The 20,939-nt window shown below is 53.8% G+C and overlaps 1 long non-coding RNA gene across 3 annotated transcripts in view; it reads left to right on the forward strand.

The window, feature by feature from the left end:
* LOC119971351 overlaps positions 1–20,605 on the forward strand; it is a 40,722-nt gene extending 20,117 nt beyond the window's left edge. For all 3 annotated transcript variants that reach the window (XR_005461823.1, XR_005461825.1, XR_005461824.1), the window contains exon 3: positions 20,301–20,605. This is a non-coding gene — a long non-coding RNA (uncharacterized LOC119971351). The remainder of the gene's footprint in view (positions 1–20,300) is intronic.
* Positions 20,606–20,939: the final 334 nt, after the last annotated feature.

Raw genomic sequence — 20,939 nt, forward strand, 5'->3', positions numbered from 1 at the left:
CGAAGTTCATTTGTGGCGGGTTTTTCAGGGAGTTTCCCGCCATTCTGCCTGCGAGTTCTCCACCGATATTCAATGACACTTAGGGTACGACTTGTTATACTCTTGCTCAAGTGAAATGAGGCCGGTGAATAGCGGGAGAGGGCCAGTCGTGGGTAAGTGAGCACTTGACACAACGAAGTGGATTCCCGTGGGTGGGCGGGTCATCTAGCATGTGGGAGTCATTGCCTAGCATCCCAATCACATCTTGATGCCTGGACACTGTGCTTGAACACTGCGGGAGGCAACACCACACACGCAGCAGCCAACATCCGAACACCCAAGGGATGGGACACAGCTGTGCGAAGTCGTCCATGGCCGGAGGCTGCGTGAGCGTCAAGGCGGGGCGGGGGTGGGGTTTGCCTGGAGAGGTGGCCAAAGGGTCCGGGGGTCAGCCAGGGGACAGAGTGCAAAAAGTTGTTTAATGTGCTGTACAATACCCCATTCCCGATAGTGCCGCCCACCCAACCCCACCAGCCTTCAACCCCTACCCCTACCATGGTGCCCCCAGTGCTTCTCGACCCGCCTGTCCCTTCGAACTCTACCACTACATCTTGGTGTTTCCCCAGGATGCACATCTGACATGGAGTCAGCCAACTGCTTACCTCGTCCCAGGGCCCTCGATAACCCTGGCGGGCATCCTCTGGGGCCAGAGGGCCCAGCTCACTTGTCAACGGCACATGCACAGCCGTGCCACCCAGTCCCGTGTGCTGACCCTGAGATGCGGCCTCATCAAAGGGGTGGAACCTGTGAGAGATGCTAGCCACAGTCAACGCCCCATGGGATGAGTCCGGGTTGGCACTCAGCACCCCCTCTTCCTGCTTGGTGCCCATAGGGCCCTGAGGTTCATATTGGGATGGAGAGGCAGCTGAATCAAGCCCTGGCTGCCCCTGCATCATCTGTTCCCCCTGGTCCGTACCATCGTGTCAACACCCTCGGCGGTGCTCCTCTGTAACTGGGACATGCTCTGCAGCTCCTCAGCAATGCCCACCTGTGACAGGGACAAGCTCCGTAGCACCTCGGCCATTCCCACCTGAGAGTGGGACATGTCACGCAGAACATGTCCACAGAAGGCCGGTCTGGTACTGACATCCCTCAGCGAGGCAGACATACTGCTGAGACCCTCAGCCATGGCCGTCACCGACTGCGCAATGCCTTGGACATCTTCCCTCATGGTGCCAACATTGTGCACCAGGCTCTCCACTGCGGTCGCCACCCTAGCAGTGTTGGCCTCAGTGCCACTCATTGCCGGCGACATCTCTTGTGCCCGTGGCCTCTGGGACTCCAAGCAACTATGGATCTGCTGGAGAGATGCTGTCATCTCCCTCTGAATGTCCCAGCTGCTCCCTATCATTGCCATCAGCTCTGGGTAACCCTGTTCCAGAGGCTCAGCATCAAGCTGGGACCCAGCTGCGTCCTGGGATCCAGCAGTCCTCTAAATGCTGTCTTGCGGGGGTGGTTCCTGCCTCCACCAGATGTGCATAATCAGCAGTGTGGTGCTCGCTAGATTGTGCTCCAGAAGCCTGACCACTAACATTTCCCACTGAGGTGTGTGTATTTGCGCTAGTGGAGGGAGGGGATGACAGCTGTGCCGGGACTATAAGAATTGCATCCTCAGAGCTCTCCTCCGACATGGTCTCCTGGGAGTCAAGAGAGGGTGCCGCCCAGGGTGGGCCAGGGCATCAGCTGATGGACCTGCGGGAGAATGGACATGTGGTCAGTGGGAAGGATGGGTCAGTCAGTCAGGCAATAACAACTCACGTTTGACATGTCCTCCGGGGTGCCTGGGGGTTCTTCACCACTGCGGCGTCCGCCAGCCTCCGCGTTGGTGACTGCTCTGTCCTTGGCCACCCCAGGGTCCGCTTCTCGAAGGAGGCGAGGATTTTCATGTCCGGCACCCCAACGCCAGTCTGTACCCTCTCCTGCCAATGAGGAGACATAGAGAGGGCATCGTTAGACACACATATGGTTCACAGTTGTGGGGGGCGGGTGTGGTGTGAAGGGAGGGTTGGGTAGAGGGAGGGTTGAAGGGGGAGGGGATAGAGGTAGGGTGAGGGTCCCCTGGAGGGATGCTCCTTTGGGGGGATGGAACATTGGTGTTTACTCACGTGTGCTGCCCAGTGTAGGTCATTGACCATCTTCCGACACTGGAGGCCAGTCCTCCTGGTCACACTGCCTGAGCTGACTGCTGCCGCCACCTTGTCCCAGGCGGCATTGGCAGCCTTGTGGCTCACCCTTTGGGACCCTCGGGGGAACAGGACATCCCTCCTGGCCTCCACCGCGTCCAGGAACCTCCCCAGGTCAGAATCCCCGATTCTTGGGCTGATCTGCTCTGTGCCATTGTTGTGAGCTGGCTGGGGTTGGCTGAGCAAGTGCAGCTTAAGTGCTGCTCGACATTGTTAGTGGGGGGCTAGCGAGTGCAGTCCCAGCGAATCAGCTGCCGAGCCCGCATTCGTAGCACGAAGCCAGTGAGGCCTCGTTAAGTGGAAAAATTAACGTTGAATTGCATTGCTGGTTTCGCTGGGTGGAGGGCCGGGAAACTCACAGCAATTCCCGCTCGCTGCAACACTTGGAAATGTTTCCGCAAGATCGCGCACTGGGGAGCTGAACTCAGAAATGGTGCTGCCATTTTGAAAGGAAGCCCCAATCTCTAAGCGAGCTTGTGGTTCCCCCAGACCCCCCACCCATGGGAAATGTGGTTCCCCCAGACCCCCCCACATACATTGACACAACCCCACAGCCCACCCCAAGTGAGGACACCCTGTTATGGGGTCTCTGCGGGTCCCCTTCTTCAGGCCCCCCCAAAACCCCCTTACAGCACCCATCTCTTTTAGGATCCTCATTAATCAACCCCCCGTCCCCACTCCAACCTCCTGGAGGCCCCTACCTATCTGCCCTGCACTCCCCCGCCCTTCAAACCCATCCTCCAACCTCATTTCATGGACATGGCCCTGACCGTTTGTAATGCCACCCTGGTACTCAGGCACACTTGTACGGTGTCCTGGCACCCAGGCAGTGCTCATGCTGGCTTGGCAGTGCCAAGATGCCAGCTGGGCAGTGCCATGGCGCCTGCATTCCGGGGGGGGGGCGGGGGTGGCAGGGAGGCATCCTGCACATACCATGACCGCCCAGGGGTCTCCAGTGGCCCAGGAGACCCCTCGGGGTGCCTTTCTGCCTGGTCCACATTTGTGTGGCAGTGCAAAGGTGCCAGCTGGGCAGTGTCAAAGTGTCCACGTTCCATCGAGAGGGCCAGGGAGCCATGCTCCACTTACTCTGACGATCCAGGAGTTTCCGATGGCATGGGAGACCCCCACCCCCTCCCCCTAGGTGCCATTCCGCCTGGTCCACGTTTGTCCAACTGAACCTGCATGTTAACTTTGAGATAATCTTGAATTATCCCTTTGTGCTTCTGATTTCCTAAGCTTTTTCCCATTTAGAAAATAGTCTGCACCTCCATTCTTCCTACCAAAGCGCATAACCTCACATTTTTCCACATTGTATTCCATCCGTCAACCCTCTTTGCCTGTCCAGGTCCTTCCGCAGCCCCCCTGCTTCCTTAATACTATCTGCCGCACCTTCCTCTCTTCCTTCACAGCTTTTGGCCTAACCTTTGGTTAGATACCCCAGCCTTTACAAAGTTTTTCCAGCATTTTCTGTTTTTATTTGTACTCGCATCTTCCTCAGCTAAGTCTTCTTTCCTTACACCTCTTGGGTCTTTTTCCACATGCACACTGTTAACATTATTGCCTCCCAGGAAACGGGGTCAGCTCCATTAACTATACATTTTTTATCCACAGCACCACATGTATACCATGGGAAAAACATTGGGCAGGATTCTCCAATCGCCGACGCCAAAATCGCGTTCAGCGATTGGCTGGAGAATCCCTGTTTGCGGTGAAATCGGGGGCGGTGTCACTTTCACAATGCTCTGTACCCTCCAAAGCGGTGTACTCTACAGCAAACCAAGATAGGCCAGATTTCATTTACAGATATCATTTACAAGATATGTAAATGAGGGGGCTAATGTCTTTGGGAGGGGCTCACTCAAAATTAGGGATGAACAATGTAAGACGAGACATCTGCTTCACTCACAGGGTCTCCAGTGCCACTTAAAAGATACTGTGTCATGTTCCAAGAGGAGCACGAGCTCCATAACCCTACTATATCCTCGTGATTGGCTTTCTTGCCTCCTCGCCACTCAGTGCCCCTACCCTCTGCTGCATCCCTCTCCCTGCCACACTCCACAGCCAGTCCTCCATGCCCTTCCCATTCCAATGGCCGTCGATATCTAAGGTGATGTGTAGCAGATATGCTGCGGGATTCTCCAATAATCGAGCTATGTCCCCACGCCCACGAGAAAATGGGTGCGAATCACTCCGGACTTTATTCTAGAAAGTCTGGGGTGATTCTCCGTTTTTAAGGGGGCTTGCAGGGCCCCGGAGTACTTCACGCAGCTCCGGCTGCCGATACGGAGCCCTGCACTTCTGGCCGCGGGTCTGCGTATGTGCGCGCGGCTGCCTGCGGCGCTGGCCCTGCTCGACATGAGGGACCCACACAGCGGGCCGGCACCGAAGAAGTAGGCCGCCCCCCAAGATCGCGTGCACCCACCGATCGATGGGCCCCCGATCGCGGGCCTGGCTGTTGTGGAGGCCCCCCCACGGTGATGGATCTCCCGCTCCCCAGCAGGATGGCCACCGCACCAGCGACTCCGAGCTCCCGCCGGGTGGAACCATACGTGAACCACGCAGGCGGGAACCCGGTCGGTTGTCCGCAGAGAATCACCGCGGGCCTCAGGCCTATGTTATGGGTCAGAGTTTAGAGAATCCCAAAGTGTATCATGGAGTTCACCTGACCCACAACTTTTAATAGATTGTGGTATGGGGAGCACAGGGCCCTCTCTACAATTGTGTTACAGCAGAAATGAAAAGTATTTTTTGAAAACAAAACAATGTTTATTCTATGAACGTAAGTTAACCTTTTTTAAAACAAACAGTGAACATCTAAGCAACCATTAATACAAATACAACCCCAAAGAATACAACACTAAGTAACCTGTATGCTGTCCTTTTACACCCAAAAGACTCAACAACCTTTAAACAGAAGCACATCAGGGTTTACATTCAATACTGAAAACACTTAATTCTGAATTCACCAAATGATCCAGAAATAGTCTTTGGATGGCAGAGATTAACAGTACAGCCCTTTGTTTTAGTTCCAGATGCAGTTCACTGAAAAAACAGTCACACCCAAACTTTTTCTCAAACTGAAACTAAAAAGCAGACGTAGAGCTCAGCTGCACCCACACTCTGACATCACACCAGTAACATGAGCAGCTCTATTTCTTAAAGGTACATTTCTTAAACACCCATTTTTTTAAAGGTACTCTCACATGACACTTACCTGTTCCAGCCCAAAGATCCCTGTGCCCTGTTCACCCATAGACTGTGCAATTTTCACCTGTACATAACCTGCACTGGAGGAAAGCCTGATCGATCTACATAGGTTCAAGGGCAACCAACATCTTGATAATAAAATTTTCATACTTGTTTTCAAATGCCTCCATGGCCTGGTCTTTTCCTATCTCCTCCAGCCCAACAACCATCTGAGATCTCTGCGTTTCTTGAATTCTGGCCCCTTGAGCATCCCTAATCTTAATTGCTCCACAACTGGCAACTGTTGCTGTTGTCTAAACTCTGTCCATCTCTATGCCAATTAACCCATTCTTCCCTTCCCTTTCTTGCACTGCTGCTCACCTTCACCATCTCAGTGTAATGACTTTTGCAATGTCCTTTGCGACTGCACTATATTCTTAACAACTTGGAGGACCTCATTGCTGCTCTCTGCATGTAGACTCAAAATAAGTGCCACAGTTGCATGGGAAATGCTACAAATTAGCTCCACCTTGTGCCTCCGAGAAGTACCCCACTATATAATGTTGCTCAGAGATTTGCGGCAGTTGGCATGAAGCTCAACTTAATACATTTATTGAAGCACTACTGCCCTTCACCGTGCTGGCCCACCTCCTCCGTAGTGTGCAGGTCATGCATTCCTCATTCAATAATTTTGATTTCTTGTATCACCAATTCATACCGATCGATGGGCCCCCAATCGTGGGCCTGGCTGTTGTTACATTTTGCTTGCACCACCGACTATTCAATTTGTAAATGGTTAATGAAATGAAATGAAAATCGCTTATTGTCACGAGTAGGCTTCAGTGAAGTTACTGTGAAAAATCCCTAGTCGCCACATTCCGGCGCCTGTCCGGGGAGGCTGGTACGGGAATCGAACCGTGCTGCTGGCCTGCTTGGTCTGCTTTAAAAGCCAGCATTGCCGCTTCCTTGGCTACAGCTTCCATTAACTTCAAAAATGTTTTGTCTCTCAATCACCAACTCTGCCTCTTCCTTCAGATTCCACTCTCTCGATGTTTCCTGCATTTATGGCAGATCTACATAGGTTCAAGGGCAACCAACATCTTGATAATACTGCACGCTAGACTTTGTTAATAATGGCACAGAGTACCAGAGCAAGAAGGTTATGTCAAATGTGTCGAGCACACTGGTTTTGCCTCAACTGGTGAACTGCGTCCACTTCTGGGCACCACACTTTAGGATAAATGTGAATGAAGGTTTTAGGGAGGATGCAGAAAAGATGAATGGAAATGGTTCCAGGGCTGAGGGACTTCAGTTACGCAGATAGATTGGAGAAGTTGGGACTGTTTTACTGGGTGAAGGGAAGGCCAAGAGGAGACTTGATCGAGGTGTTCAAAATCGGGACAGAGTAGTTAGGGAGAAACTGTTCCCATTGGTGGAAGGATTGAGAACCAGCGAACACTGATTCAAGGTAATTGGTGAAAAGGCACGGTGGCGCAGTGGTTAGCACCGCTGCCTCATGGCGCCGAGGTCCCAGATTCGATCCCGGCTCTGGTTCACAGTCCATGTGGAGTTTGCACATTCTCCCCGTGTTTGCCTCGGTTTCGCCCCCACAACCCAAAGATGTGCAAGGTAGGCCATGCTAAATTGCCCCTTAATTGGAAAAAAAATAATTGGGCACTCTAAATTTTTTTTAAAAGGGGGAGGAAAAACCTTTTCTCGCAGCGAGTAGTTGGGATCTAGAATGTGCTGCCTGAGAGTGTGGTGGAGGCAGGTTCAATTGGGCCGTTGAAGAGGGAATTGGATCATTATTTGAAAAGGAAGAATGTGCAGGGCTACAGAGAGAAGGCAAGGGAGTGGCAGTAGCTGAATTGCTTCTTTGAAGAATGAGTACAGACACAGTGGGCTGAATGGCCTCCTGTGATGTATAGTAAAACTGGGTAATTTTTTTGCATGGTTTGTTGTGACACTGTGGTGCAGTTACATGAGGTATTATTATCCCCAATTGTATAATGTCTTCAGTTTAGCTAGCTGCTGTTGTTGCAATCATGTAGCAGGGTATGGAGAAAAGGGGGTCAAACTGCAATTATGCAAAAAACCCTCCGGTGCATCATATAAATATAGCAGGAAACTTGTTGAATGTTTTAACTGCTGCATTGCTGGAGCACACTCAGTTTTATGTGTTTTCAATTAGATGCACCTCTCAGTTTACAAGAATGAGAGGTAACCGCATTGAAACATTTGGAACTTCTGAAGGGCTTAACAGGGAGAAAATGATTCCCCTCACCGGAGAATTGAGAACACAGCGTTACAGGGCTTGATTTTCCGGCCTCGTTACACTCTTTCTCAAGCAAATGAGGCCGATGAATAGTGGAAGAAGCCATAAACGAGAACCGCGGCAGGCGTCAGTTTGCGATGTAACCGGCGCGCTCCCATTGGCAAAATTGGGATCCTGCTGCAGCGTGGTGAGAAACCAATTATCACCACTTAAGCCCTAATTCCAAACAATTAATGGGAGCCAACCCATATCCAGCGACCTCCCGTCATTCATTGGCCTCCCCAGCAAGTGGTCACGTTGGCGCCAATTATTACTCCTTTTCAAAAACGTGAACCTGGTGGAAGGACTTCTGTGGGGAGCCGAGGAGGTGAGTAGCCATCTTTGCTCAGGCAAAAAACCCAGGCATGCTGAACGTGCTGTCTTGGTGCTTAGTGAGGCACCCTCGGCTGTGGGGGGGGGGGGTTAAGCCTCTGCAGGGGTGGGCCGCCATGAGAGGGGGGAGGTGCTGAAGGTGCAACTACCCGCGGCTCCACCATGCCAACCCCTGGATCATGTGTGCCTGTTCCGGGGCAACCCTAGCCCATGCCTGTCTGCCCCACTGATCACCCATAACCCCCAGTGACTGCCGAGGCCTCTGGCTGTGCGGCTGACAGCTATTGCTAATAGGGAATTGGCAATCCTGGTTAAGTGAGCACTTCACACAACCCCGGCTGATTCCCGTGGGTGAGTGGGCGGGCCATGTAGCATGTGGGAGTCATTGCCTGGCATCCCATTCAGACCGCAATGCCTGGACACTGTGCCTGAACACTGCGGGTGGCAACACCACGAATGCAACAGCCAATATCCAAACACCAGAGGATGGGACACAGCTTCGGGGACATGTCCACTGCCGGAGGGTGGATGAGTGCAATGGGGAGAGGACCAGCGCCCGGTCCAGGTGAGGTTATGTGCGGGTTTCTGCGGTACAGGGTCTGGGACTGTTGAAAGGGGCCCGCTGCGACTGGGAATGCGTGGGCTGGGCGCTTAGGGCGTGGAGGGGGGTCAATGGGGGAATGGAGGGTCCCGGGAGCCAATGCTGTTTTGTCAGTCTAATGCCCTCACCCAATTCCTTACAGATTTTGAACACTATGGACGGTATTTTGGACCCCGCAGAACAGGCCCTGGTGGTGCTGCTTGTAGACCAGAGAAGGTGGCAGCAAAAACTCGAGGTGGCGGTCCATATGCAGGGATCTGTCCCACACCCTTGGGACCCGGCAGCCCATCAGGCCAGGATGGGACCCACAGGGGGAGTCCTGCAACCGTTCTGGGTGTACAGGCGTAGCTGGTCAAATGACAGACAGCGCATGCTGCAGGTGGTTCCGCCTCAACAAGGAGACAGTGCGGCAACTGTGCCATTTTTCGCGGACTTGGCACCACGTGGAGGAGGACACCCACTCTCCATGGACGCCAAGGTCACTGCAGCCCTCAACCTCGAGATCATTCCAGGGCTTGAACGGGGACCTGTGTGGCATCTCGCAGCCCACAGGTGCATCAGACAGGTCACGGGTGGCCTGTTTGCTCGGGCGGAAAACTATGTGAACTTTGGCATGGACCAAGCCCAACAAAATGCCCGGGCAGCAGGATTCTCTGCCATCGCCAGGATATCCCAGTTCCAGGTGGGCCCTCATACTTGCCCACTTCACTTTGGACGTGGCCTGATCTGGCAACGCAACCTTACCCATCCGTCCACCCCCATCTCTCACCCTCCCAGGGTCTGTGTAACATCACTCCAGCGTGCTGGGACGTGTCGGCACCGTCAGCGGGTCACTGTCGAGGGCGGGTGGGGGGGGAGGGGGGTGTGATGATAACCCGCAGAGAGTTGAGTACAGTTGCTCCTCAATCTGTGCATAATCTGACCCCTGCCTGTCTGCTAAGTGCTCGCTCACACCCATCACCTGCAAGTGGTCTGCCCGTGGAGGGGGTGAATGCCTGGAGAGATGGGCCAAGGGTTCGGAGGTCGGTTCACTTTGCGGAAGAAAGTGACAGAGGTGTCATGTTGGTTGTGGTGAAAGGTTTTTAATGTGTCACAGGTGTCCAACAATGCCCCACCCACCCAATGTTGCTGCCCCATTCTCCCCACCTCCCCCTCAGACCACCAACCTTCAACAAGCTCCTCAGCACCGTGGCCATTCCCATCTGAGAGAGGGACATGTCCCACAGCACCTCATCAAGATCAACCTGGTAGTGGGACACATCCCCCAACTAGTCGCTTAGTCTACCAAGTCCCTCAGCCATGGCCGTCACCTACTGCGCAACGCCTTGGACACCTTCGCTCATGTTGCTGACGTTGTACATCAGGCTCTCCACTGCGCTCAACACCATAACAGTGTTGGCCTCAGTGCCACGCATTGCCGGCAACATCCCCTGCGTCTGTAGTCTCTGGGACTCCTCCAATCGGCTATATACTAGCTGGAGTGTCGCTGACATCTCCCTCTGAATAACCTGGCTGCTCCCTAACGTCTCCATCAGCTCCGAGTAACCCTATAACAGAGGCTCAGCATCTGACTGGGACCCAGCTTGGTCCTGGGATCTAGCAGCCCTACGACTGCTGTCTCGCCTTGGGGGTTCCTCCCTCCACCTGATGTGTATCAGTGACAATGTGGTGCTCACCAGATTGTGCCCCAGAAGCTTGACCATTAACGTTGCCCACCAAGGTCTGTTTATCTGTGCTTGTGGAGGGTGGGGATGAAAGCTGTGACGCTTCAATTGTGGCATCCTCGGAGCTCTCCTCCGAGGTGGTCCCATGGAAGGCAGGGGAGGGGGCCGCTGTGGATCGGCCAAAGCCGTTGGCTGGAGGATCTGTGGGAGAATGGACATGTGGTTAGTGGGAGGAGATGGATCAGTATGTATGGCATTTACAACCTGCGTGTGACAGGTCCTCCAGGTGGGGCCCTGTGATCTTCACCTCTGCAGTGTGCGCCAACCTCCGCACTGGTGATCGCTCTTTCATCAGCCACCCCATTACCAAAGGGCCGGTTCGTCAAAGGTTTTGAGGATCCTTATGTCCGGCACCCCTCCGCCAATCTGGACCCGCTCCTGGCGATTGTGGGAGAGCTTCTCCTGCGGAGACACAGAGAGGGCATTGTTAGCTGCACACATGGTTCATAGTGGTGGGTGGGGTAGTGAAGGAAAGGTTGGGATGGTTTGAAGGGAGGGGGAGTGAAGGGGGGGGGTTGGGGGCTGGATGTTCGAGTGGAGGCGGAAAGGTCTCGGGGGGGTGGGGCATTGGTGTCAACTCACCCATGGTGCCCGGTGTATGTCTTGACCGTCTTGCAGCACTGGAGGCCAGTCCTCCTGGTCACGCTTCCCGAGCTGACGGCCGCTGCCACTTCCACAGGCGGCACTAGCTGCCTTGTGGCACACCCTGCGGGACCCTCGGAGGAACAGAACATGCCTCCTGGCCTCCACTGCATCGAGGAGCCTCCCCAGGTACACGCCTCCAAATCTTGGGGCTGGTCTTCTCAGTGTCATGCTGCGAGCTGATTGGGGCTGGCTGTGCTGTGCAAGTGCTGCCTGCACAGTTAGTGGTGTGGGGGGGGGGGGGGGGGGGGGGGAGGGGGGCGCTGTTCAGCGCGGCGCCAGCAAATCAGTTGGCAAGCCTTCATTTGCGGCCTGAAACCTGTGGGACCTTGCTAAGTGGACCAATTAACGCTGAATAACATTCCTGGCCCCACCGGGTTTGAGCGCCGGGAAGCTCGTGGCAGTTCCCACTCGCTACCACATTTAGACATCTTTCCAGAGAATCATGTCCACAGCCTCCAAACAAGGGGTCAGCCAGTGAGGACTCCGATGAGGGATCAATGGGCGGCATCCAGATTTGCAAATTCAAGCGAGTAGTTAGACTCACTTGAATATATCCACGCCGGAGTTACCCAAGGCTTGGGATTGAACGGGATCGAACGGCCTCACCTCGCAGATCCAAACCAGATGCCTTTACTCACTGGTTTCCAGAAGCAAGGACCAGGCTTATCAGCACTTGGGGAGGGGATCTCCCAGGTAGTCGGGGGGCCCCCGGGTGGTCAGGATCTGGGCAGGGTGGTACCCTGACATTCCCGATGCCACCCGGGCACCATGACACTGCCAGCTTGGCACCCTGGAAGTTCCACCTGGGCACTCTGGCAGTGCCACCAGGGTGCCATCCTGGTAATGACACCGTGCCCAGGTAGCAGTGCCAAAGTGCCCATTTGGCGCCTTGCCGTTCTGAGGATCGGGCCCGGGGTTGCCCTGCCCTTATGCAGTGTGGAGTGGGGAGCTCGAAGAGCTTTTAAATGGTAAGTTGGGGCATTGGGTGAGCTTAGATGCCGCAGTGGGGCGTCCAGAGATCGGGGTGCCATTTTTAAATGGTGCCCTGGTCTCTTCCGGCACTGGCAAGCTGATCTCATGAATGCAGGAAAGGAGTTTAAGTGCGGCCTCGGTGGGGCGTTCCTCACCAAGTCCTAAAAAAGAAGCAGAGTCCTGTGTAATAGTGATGTATTCTCAGTGCTGCAAGCACCGGGAATCACCCCGCTAAACATGCCCATATTGGGACTCTTTTCCATTAAATCATGCCCAATGTTTACTGAGAGATAAATATTGGTCAGGATCCAGAGAGATCTACCCCTGCTGTTCTTCTAAATAGCTTCATGCAATCATCCCACCTGAGGGGGCAGAAGGGGCCTCAGTGTAATGTCTTATCTGAAAGGAGACACCTCTGACAGTGCAGCAATCCCTCAGCACTGCAGTGGAGAATCAGCCTGGATTATGTGCTCAGTCCTTGGAGGGGCTGTGAACTGACACCCTCTTACTCAGAGGCAGGTCAATCTGTGATTCCTTGTTTTTACACTGGAAGCATTGGTTGTTCTGTAACGCAAGAGTGGAAGGTTAATGATGGAAGCTAAGTAGAGGCCAGGGAACAAAAGGAAGACAGGACAGAGTAGACGTGTCAACATGCAAGGCAAGAGTCCCAAGACGGAGAGCAGGCACTAAAACGTAAGCAAGTGTCAGCCACCAGGCTCAGTGGGAGACGGCGAACCTGAAGTGAAATGTTTCAAAATAGTCCCAGCTGTTGTACACAAGAGTTATAAATAACTGAGTCACTAAAATGAACCCCACAGGAATGGTGCACATTAAAACAACAACAGTGCTCATTAATTCCAATGAGCAACAAAAGAGATAGATAGAAGACAACACCAAGTAAAAACTGGATTCTCCGATTTTAAAACTAAGTGCTGACGCCGTCATGAAAACTGTGGTCTTTTACGCCAGGAATACTGGCGTCAAAGGGCCACCGATTCCCCGTTTTGCTGGGGGCTGGCAGGGATCAGTCGTAGAGCTTGCAGCTCTAGCTGCCGATACGGCTCCCTGCACTTCCCGTTCAGAGGCTGCGTGTGCACACGGCGGCGGCCTGCAGCGCCCGCGCACTGTTCCATGGTGGACTCAGCCGCGGACCTGGAGTAAGTGCCCCGTATCGGCCGCTTGCGTGCCCCGGACTGTCCAACCACATTGCCCCTGCCCGCCGATCGGCCCTCCCCCGACTGTGACAGCCACCACGCGAGGATCCCAAACGGTGTAAGCACACATAAGCCACGGCATCGGGAATTTGGCTGGTCGACAACGGTGCATGGCGGGGCGGGCCTCAGGCAGTGGCCTGAGTCGGTGGATACTTGGCATGGCGTACTCCTCGAGTACACGATTTTCAGGGGGCGGAGAATTGAAAAACCACTGCCGCTCCCGATTCCGCTGCCGAAACGGATTCTCTGCCCCGTCACCAAACCCAATTTCAGGGAGCGGAGAATCCAGTTCTATATTCCCAATTCACCCTTGAGAATGCACCAAATATCTAAATACTTAACTTCAAGAACTGGCTTTTCAATGCACCATCATTTATATCGGCTCAGATATTGTGGTTGTAACAGGGAAATCATCAGAGTTCTTACAACTGTGGAAATGATGTGGTAGTCACCACTAGCTGTATTATATGTATTACGGTAAGACACATATACTAGAGGTACATGGGTAAATCCCTGCCTGCTGGCTCCGCCCAGTAGGCGGTGTATAAATGTGTGTGCTCGCCGGTGCTGCAGCCATTCTGGCAGCAGCTACAGGAGGCACAACATCTTTGCTCAATAAAGCCTCGATTATTACACTCCTTTCGTCTTTGTGGTAATTAATAATGCATTAATTTATTGAGCAAAGATTTCAAAACAATGGATCTTTGCATCAAGCCTGATCGCCTGCAGCTGAGCCCTCAAGTAGCAATCTAAGTCCGCTTTTGACCACTGGCTAGCCTGCTTCGAAAGCCACCTCCGAACATCCGCTGGGGAACCCTCGGACGCGCAGAAGCTCCAAGTCCTTTATTCACGGGTGAGCCCTGACATTTTTCCTCTCATCCGGGATGCGCCCACTTACAGTGAAGCAATGGAACTCCTGAAGGGACATTACGTTCGGCCAGTCAATCAACGATACTGCAGGCACCTCCAGTCCACGAGACAGCAACTCCCCGGTGAGTCCCTAGACGATTTCTGGCGTGCCTGCACATCCTGGGGAGGAACTGTGACTGCCAGGCAGTTCGGCAGTCCAGCACACAGATCTTTTAATCCGAGATGCCTTCGTTACGGGCGTGAGGTCTGCGTACGTCCACCAGCACCTATTGGAAGGGGGTACGCTTGATCTTGTGGGAACCAGCTCGCGACCCCGTTAACAGTGGCCTCCCGTAACGTCCAGTCGTACGCCCCCGACCGCACGGCACCCTCATGGGCATCATGGGCCCCACCAGCTACCGACTCCAGCTCACCGCAAGCCTGCGCCGGTGCCCAAATGCTATTTTTGCAGGCAGAACAAACCACCCCGGCAGCGCTGCCGGCTGGGAGCGTAACCTGCAATGGATGCGGAAAGAAGGGACACTTTGGGCGCGATTCTCCCGAGTTACGAAAAATCGGGAAGCTGGCGTCAAAAACGGGCGCGTTTGACGCCAGCCTCCGCCCCCCCCCCCCCGACCGGGAACCGATTCATCTCCCCGGTTGGGGCTAGCATCGCGCGGCCGTGAACTCCGGCATCGCGGGCTTAACGACTCCAACCCGAGTATGCGCGGATGACGGCATCACGCATATGCGTGAAACCCGCGCATGCGCGGGCCGGTATGCCCCTCAGCCGCCCAGCGAATGGATCCAGCAGGGCGGCGGAGGGAGAAAGAGTGAGCGGGGTAAGTACCCGCTGCCCGCGATCGGTGCCCACTGATCGCGGGCCCATGGCACCCATGGCACGGCTGTGCCAATCGGTGCCATGGTTCCCGAGAACGGGACTTTACGGCCGTTTTTACGAACGGTCAGAGCAGGTGCGTTTTACGCTTGTAAAAACGGCCGTAAAGGCCTTGGAAATCGGCCCATCGGCCAGGAGAGAATCGCTGCTCGCCATAAAAAAACGGCGGGCAGCGATTTATGTCGGGAGGCAGGCGTGGGGGGGGGGGGGGGAAGAATAGCGGGAGGGCGTCGGACCAGCGTGTCCGTAAAAATTTACGCCGCCTGCTATTCTCCGATTTTTCGTAAGTCGGGGGAATCGCGCCCTTTGGGTCTGTGTGCCAGGCATGGTCGGTCGTCACTGTTTCTAGGCCCAGCGTTCCTACACCCCTCATGTGTGACCCAAGGGCGCCGCCATTTTCCTTCTCGCAAGCCACGTGCGGCCCGTGGGCACCGCCATCTTCTTCCCCGCAGGTCACGTGCGGCCCAAGGGTGCCGCCATCTTTAATGCCTCCCGCCATGTGCGCCCCGTGGATGCCGCCATCTTCGGCGCCATTTTGGACGGCGCCTCAGGACCCCTGCTTGTCTGGAAGCTCTTCTGGCCGTTCATCGACTGCCGCTACCCCCACCACCGCTGACCAGCCTGGGGCCTCCCAGCATTTGCCGCAGATCGCCTCGATCACCCTGGACCAGTCCCGGCCCCACAACCTTGCAACTGCAACGACAATGGTGAAAATCGATGGGCACAAAGCTTCCTGCCTTTTTAACTCCAGGAGCACAGAGAGCGTCATCCACCCCACGACGGTAAGGCGCTACTCCCTCGCGGTACACTCCGTTACCCAGAAAATCTCCCTGGCCTCCGGATCCCATTCCGTAGAAATCCGGGGGTACTACATTGTGACCCTCACCGTCCAAGGCGTAGAGTTTAGCAACTTCTGGCTCTGCGTCCTCCCCCACCTCTGCGCTGCCCTGTTACTCAGCCTGGACTTCCAGTGCCACCTCCAAATGCTTAACCATAAAATTCGGCGGACCCCTACCCCCCCCCCCCCCCCTCACCATATGCAGCCTCACGACCCTTAAGGTCGATCCACCTTCCTTGTTTGCGATCCTCACCAGGGATTGCAAACCCGTCGCCACCAGGAGCAGACAGTACAGTGCCCAGGACAGGACCTTCATCAGGTTGGAGGTCCAACGGCTCCTGCGGGAAGGCATCGTTGAGGCCAGCAACAGTCCCCGGAGAGCCCAAGTGGTAGTAGTAAAGACTGGGCAGAAGCACAGGATGGTAATTGACTACATTCAGACCATCAATTGGTACACGCAGCTTGACGCGTACCCCCTCCCACGCATAGCTGACATGGTCAACCAGATTGCACAGTATTGGGCCTTTTCCACAGTGGACCTGAAGTCAGTCTACCACCAGCTCCCCATCCGCCCAGAGGACCGCCAATATACTGTGTTTGAAGCAGATGGTCGCTTCTATCACATCCTTAGGGTTCATTTTGGCGTCACTAATGGTGTCTCGGTCTTCCAACGTGAGATGGACTGAATGGCTGACCGGTACAGACTGCGGGCCACGTTCCCGTACCTAGACGTCACCATCTGCGGCCACGATCAGCAGGACCACGACGCTAACCTCCTAAAATTTCTCCAGACCGCCAAGCTCCTTAATCTCACGTACAATAAGGAGAAATGCGTGTTCCGTACCAACCGCTTAGCCATCCTTGGCTATGTCGTGGAAAATGGAGTTCTGGGGCCCGACCCCGACCACATGCGCCCCCTCATGGAACTCCCCCTCCCCCAGCCCAGTGGGCCCCTAACTATGCGGACAAGGCCCGCCCACTCATTCAGTCCACAGTTTGTCCCCCGCCAGGCCTTCAACCGCATCAAGGCCGACATCGCCAAGGCCACGATGCATGCGGTTGACGAGTCCCTCCCCTCCCAGGTCGAGAGCGATGCATCGGACGTAGCTCTGGCCACCACCCTCAACCAGGCGCGCAGGCCAATGGCCTTCTTTTCCCACACCCTCCGTGCCTCCGAAATTCGGCACTCCTCTGTCGAAAAGGAGGCCCAAGCCATTGTGGAAGTTGTGTGGCATTGGAGGCATTACCTGGCCGGCAGGAGATTCACTCTCTTCATGTTGCCTTCATGTTCAATAAAACACAGCGGGGCAAGATCAAAAACGATAAGATCTTGAGGTGGAGGATCGAGCTCTCCACCTACAATTACGAGATTTTGTATTGCCCCGTGAAGCTCAACGAGCTCCCTGACGCCCTATCCCGTGGTACATGTGCCAGCGCACAAGTGGACCGACTCCGGGCTCTCCACGATCACCACTGCCACTGCCCGGTTCTTCCATTTCATCAAGGCCCGCAACCTGCCCTACTCCATTGAGGAGGTCAGGACTGTCACCAGAGACTGCCAGGTCTGCGCAGAGTGCAAGCCGCACTTCTACCGGCCAGATCAAGCGCGCCTGGTGAAAGCCTCCCGCCCCTTTGAGCGCCTCAGAATGGACTTCAAAGGGCCCCTCCCCTCCACCGACCGCAACACGTACTTTCTGAACGTGATTGATGAGTACTCCTGCGGGATAGGGCATCAGGGGACTCGTTGAGCTTCCCGAGGCGATACAAAATCTCATAATTATAGGTGGGGAGCTCGATCCTCTACCTCAAGATCTTATCGTTTTTGATCTTGCCCCACTGTGTATTATTGAACATGAAGGCAACCGACCATTGGTCAGTGAGGAGAATGACTCTGCTGCCAGCCAGGTAATGCCTCCAATGCCGCACAGCTTCCACAATGGCTTGGGCCTCCTTTTCGACAGAGTACTTTTGCTATCCCATGCCCCGATATGACTTCTGCCACGGTCATTAAAGTCCTCCACAGTATCTTCATTCTGTTCGGTTTCCCTACCTACATCCACACCGATCGGGGATCCTCCTTTATGAGTGATGAGCTGTGTCAATTCCTGCTTAGCAAGGGCAGTGTCTCGAGCAGGTCGACCAGTTACAACCCCCGGGGAAACAGGCAGGTGGAGAAGGAGAATGGGATGGTCTGGAGGGCCGTCCTGCTGGCCCTGCGGTCTAAAAATCTCCCGGTCTCCGGCTGGCAAGAGGTCCTCCCCGACGCACTCCACTCCATCCGATCGCTCCTCTGCACCGCGACTAACGAAACCCCCCATGAATGTCTCTTTGCCTTCCCTAGGATGTCCACCTCCGGGGTCTTGCTCCCAACATGGCTGACAGTTCCTGGACCCGTCCTCCTTCGCAAGCATGTGCGGACCCAGAAGTTGGACCCTTTGGTTAAAAAGGTTCACCTCCTACACGAGAACCCGTAGTATGCCTGCGTGGCGCACCCCAACGGGCGCCAGGACACAGTCTCCCTCCGGGACCTGGCACCCGCTGGATCCCCACCCACAGCCCCCGACCCGACACCCCCCCCCACCCCCCCCTCCGGTTGCCTCATTCACTCCTGCGCCACTCATCCTCCCTCCAGCAAACCTCACCGCAGCCCCCGCCCCAGGAGGATCCATACTCCCACTGGTCCTATTCTTAACCAAAGGCATCAGTGACTCTTAAGTAGACGCATTAAGGTATTGCACCAGTCCTTCATTACACTTAAACTTGCCCTCAAGACTTTGGATGAAATTATAATTCATTTAATACCCTTTCACTTGCTCAGGGTTAAAATAAGGCTCTTTCTGTGGGCTTTTGACACTAGAACCTGTCAAGCCTAATCTCTTGATGTGTAAAAATGTTTGTATTCATGTCATTTCTGGTTCTTTTGTCAATCACATTACATCTGTTCTCTCTGGTCATCGATGCTTCAGCCAATGGAAACAGTTTATTTATTTCCTTGAAACACTTCATGATCTTTAATATCGCTGTCAAATGTCCTCTTATCTTTTGCTGCCCCAAGGAGAACAACTCAAGTTTCTCAAATCTATCAATGTGACTACAGGTCCTCATTCCTGGAACCATCCAAGTAAATCCCTTCTACACCTTCTCCAAAGCCGTCACATCCTTCCCAAAGGGTGATATCTGGAATTGGACACAATACCACATTTGTGGCTGAATTAATGTTTTGGACAAGGTGATGCAAGGGCCCTTCCTGATGATTCCCTTAAAATTTCCATTTCTTTTATGATTTTTATTCATGGATGTTTAATGGACATATACCTTTAAGTCAAGCAGAGGAAGTGAGGAACTCTAAAGTTACATACTCGTCCACTGTACTTTTGGAGATATAGATTGCGATCTCCCAGCCACGCTGCACCCGAAAAGTAGCGTGCCCGGCGCAACATGGCCGGTAAATGATGGGAGACCCCCTTCCTGGGACCTGCCCAGCTCACCATGCCTCACGAGATGTAACGGCAACTCGCGAGACGTTGCTTTGTGAAGCCAGCCATTGCAGGTGGGATCACTTTTTGGCAAATCTGCATATTGGAATGAGACAGCTAGTCTCAGTCTAATATGCAGTTCCCTGAGCAACGCGTTGGGATCTATCCCCTTCACATTGGAGACCTCAGGCAAGCGCCGTTCAGTACTGGTCCCCACAAACCAGTACCAGATGGAACAGCACTCATGGGGGTCACCCAGGGGAATGGAGGCTCCCAGGGGTATGCCCTATGGGCAGGTGGGGTACCTAGGCACTGCTGGTGCCTCCTGGACGAGGTGATACTTCCAACAGGCAGGGGCACTGCCACGGTGCCATGCTGGCACTGCCAATGTGCCAACTTGGGTTTTTTGTGCTGCGGTGATCGGGTAGGGGAGTGCCCTGCGCAGGTGTTGGGGGGGGGAAGGGGGGGGGGGGTTGGGTTGGCCTGGGGGCCCAACTACAGTGAGTTGGGGCTTGGAGGGTGCGGTTGGGGGTCGTGTCAGGGGCTTGAGAGAGGTTACATTTTAAAATGTCTCTCCCTGCTCTGAGGAGTGTCGGCAAGCGGGACTCCTCAGTGCAGGAGGAGACTAAGTGCAGCCAAGGTTGCACTTAGTGGGTCCCTGCAGAGACCCCATATATAACCAGAGTAACGTTAAATAGTGACGTGTTTCTTGCCACTGCGAGCATCAGGAAACACACAGCTAAACGGGCTGGCAATGGGACATAGTCCCATTTCGTTAAATTGCACCCGCAGCCTTTTGAACAGCAGAAGTCAGATTTTTGGCACCCGCGATATCGGAGGGATTCGGTTCGATTGGTTGGCTGGTGGCCAAAGAATTGGCAAAAGGCCATTTTCTGCCCAGCGACAGGCGATGATTGGGTCCTACCCAAGTGGATATTTTTCAGAGGATGCAGGAGGTGACAGTCAGATCCTGGATACTCAGAGAAGAAGCTGCGAGTGTCTACCTCTATCTTTCTCTCTTTCCCCAGAAATACTGCCTGCTGCTGATTTCTGAACCTGCAGAGACGTTTTTTGAGACCTGGATGAATCTATAATGAAAACCATTACAGACTGAAAGCAAAAACCTTGAATTGAAAGCCGAGACTAAAGAAAGATGTACTGGAAGACAACCATCTGAAACAAAGACTCTTATCCCTTTATTTCATCCTTATATTTGCACCCCTCTTTTCCTGTCTGTGTTTGTTTGTCTGTTGTGTGTGTGTATATAGAGGGTGGTGGGAGTAAGTAAAAGGTGGGGGTTCGGAATTAGATAATAGTTAACTAGTTGTATCTGCTGCACATTTAATTATAGTTATTGTTATTAATAAAAATTAATTGTGTTTAAATTTACAAACCTGGTGACAAGTTATTGGAAAGCCAAAGACCAGAGACTTTGGGTATTTTCTAAGAATTATTTGTGAATTTCAATTGTGTTGCGACTCCGGGTCAAGTGAGACTGGAATTGATGACACACTAGCCCAGGGGGTCATAACAGTTAACATAAGTGTTAGCTGTGGGTAAACTGGTAACTGTAGTAGCCAAAGGAAGGGACTTGATGGAATGTATGGTAGGATGTATAAGAACAAAGTTAATTTGCAATATACATAATAACCACAAGTACTACAACT

This window comes from Scyliorhinus canicula, chromosome 1 (assembly GCF_902713615.1).
Source record: "Scyliorhinus canicula chromosome 1, sScyCan1.1, whole genome shotgun sequence".
NCBI lineage: Eukaryota > Metazoa > Chordata > Chondrichthyes > Carcharhiniformes > Scyliorhinidae > Scyliorhinus > Scyliorhinus canicula.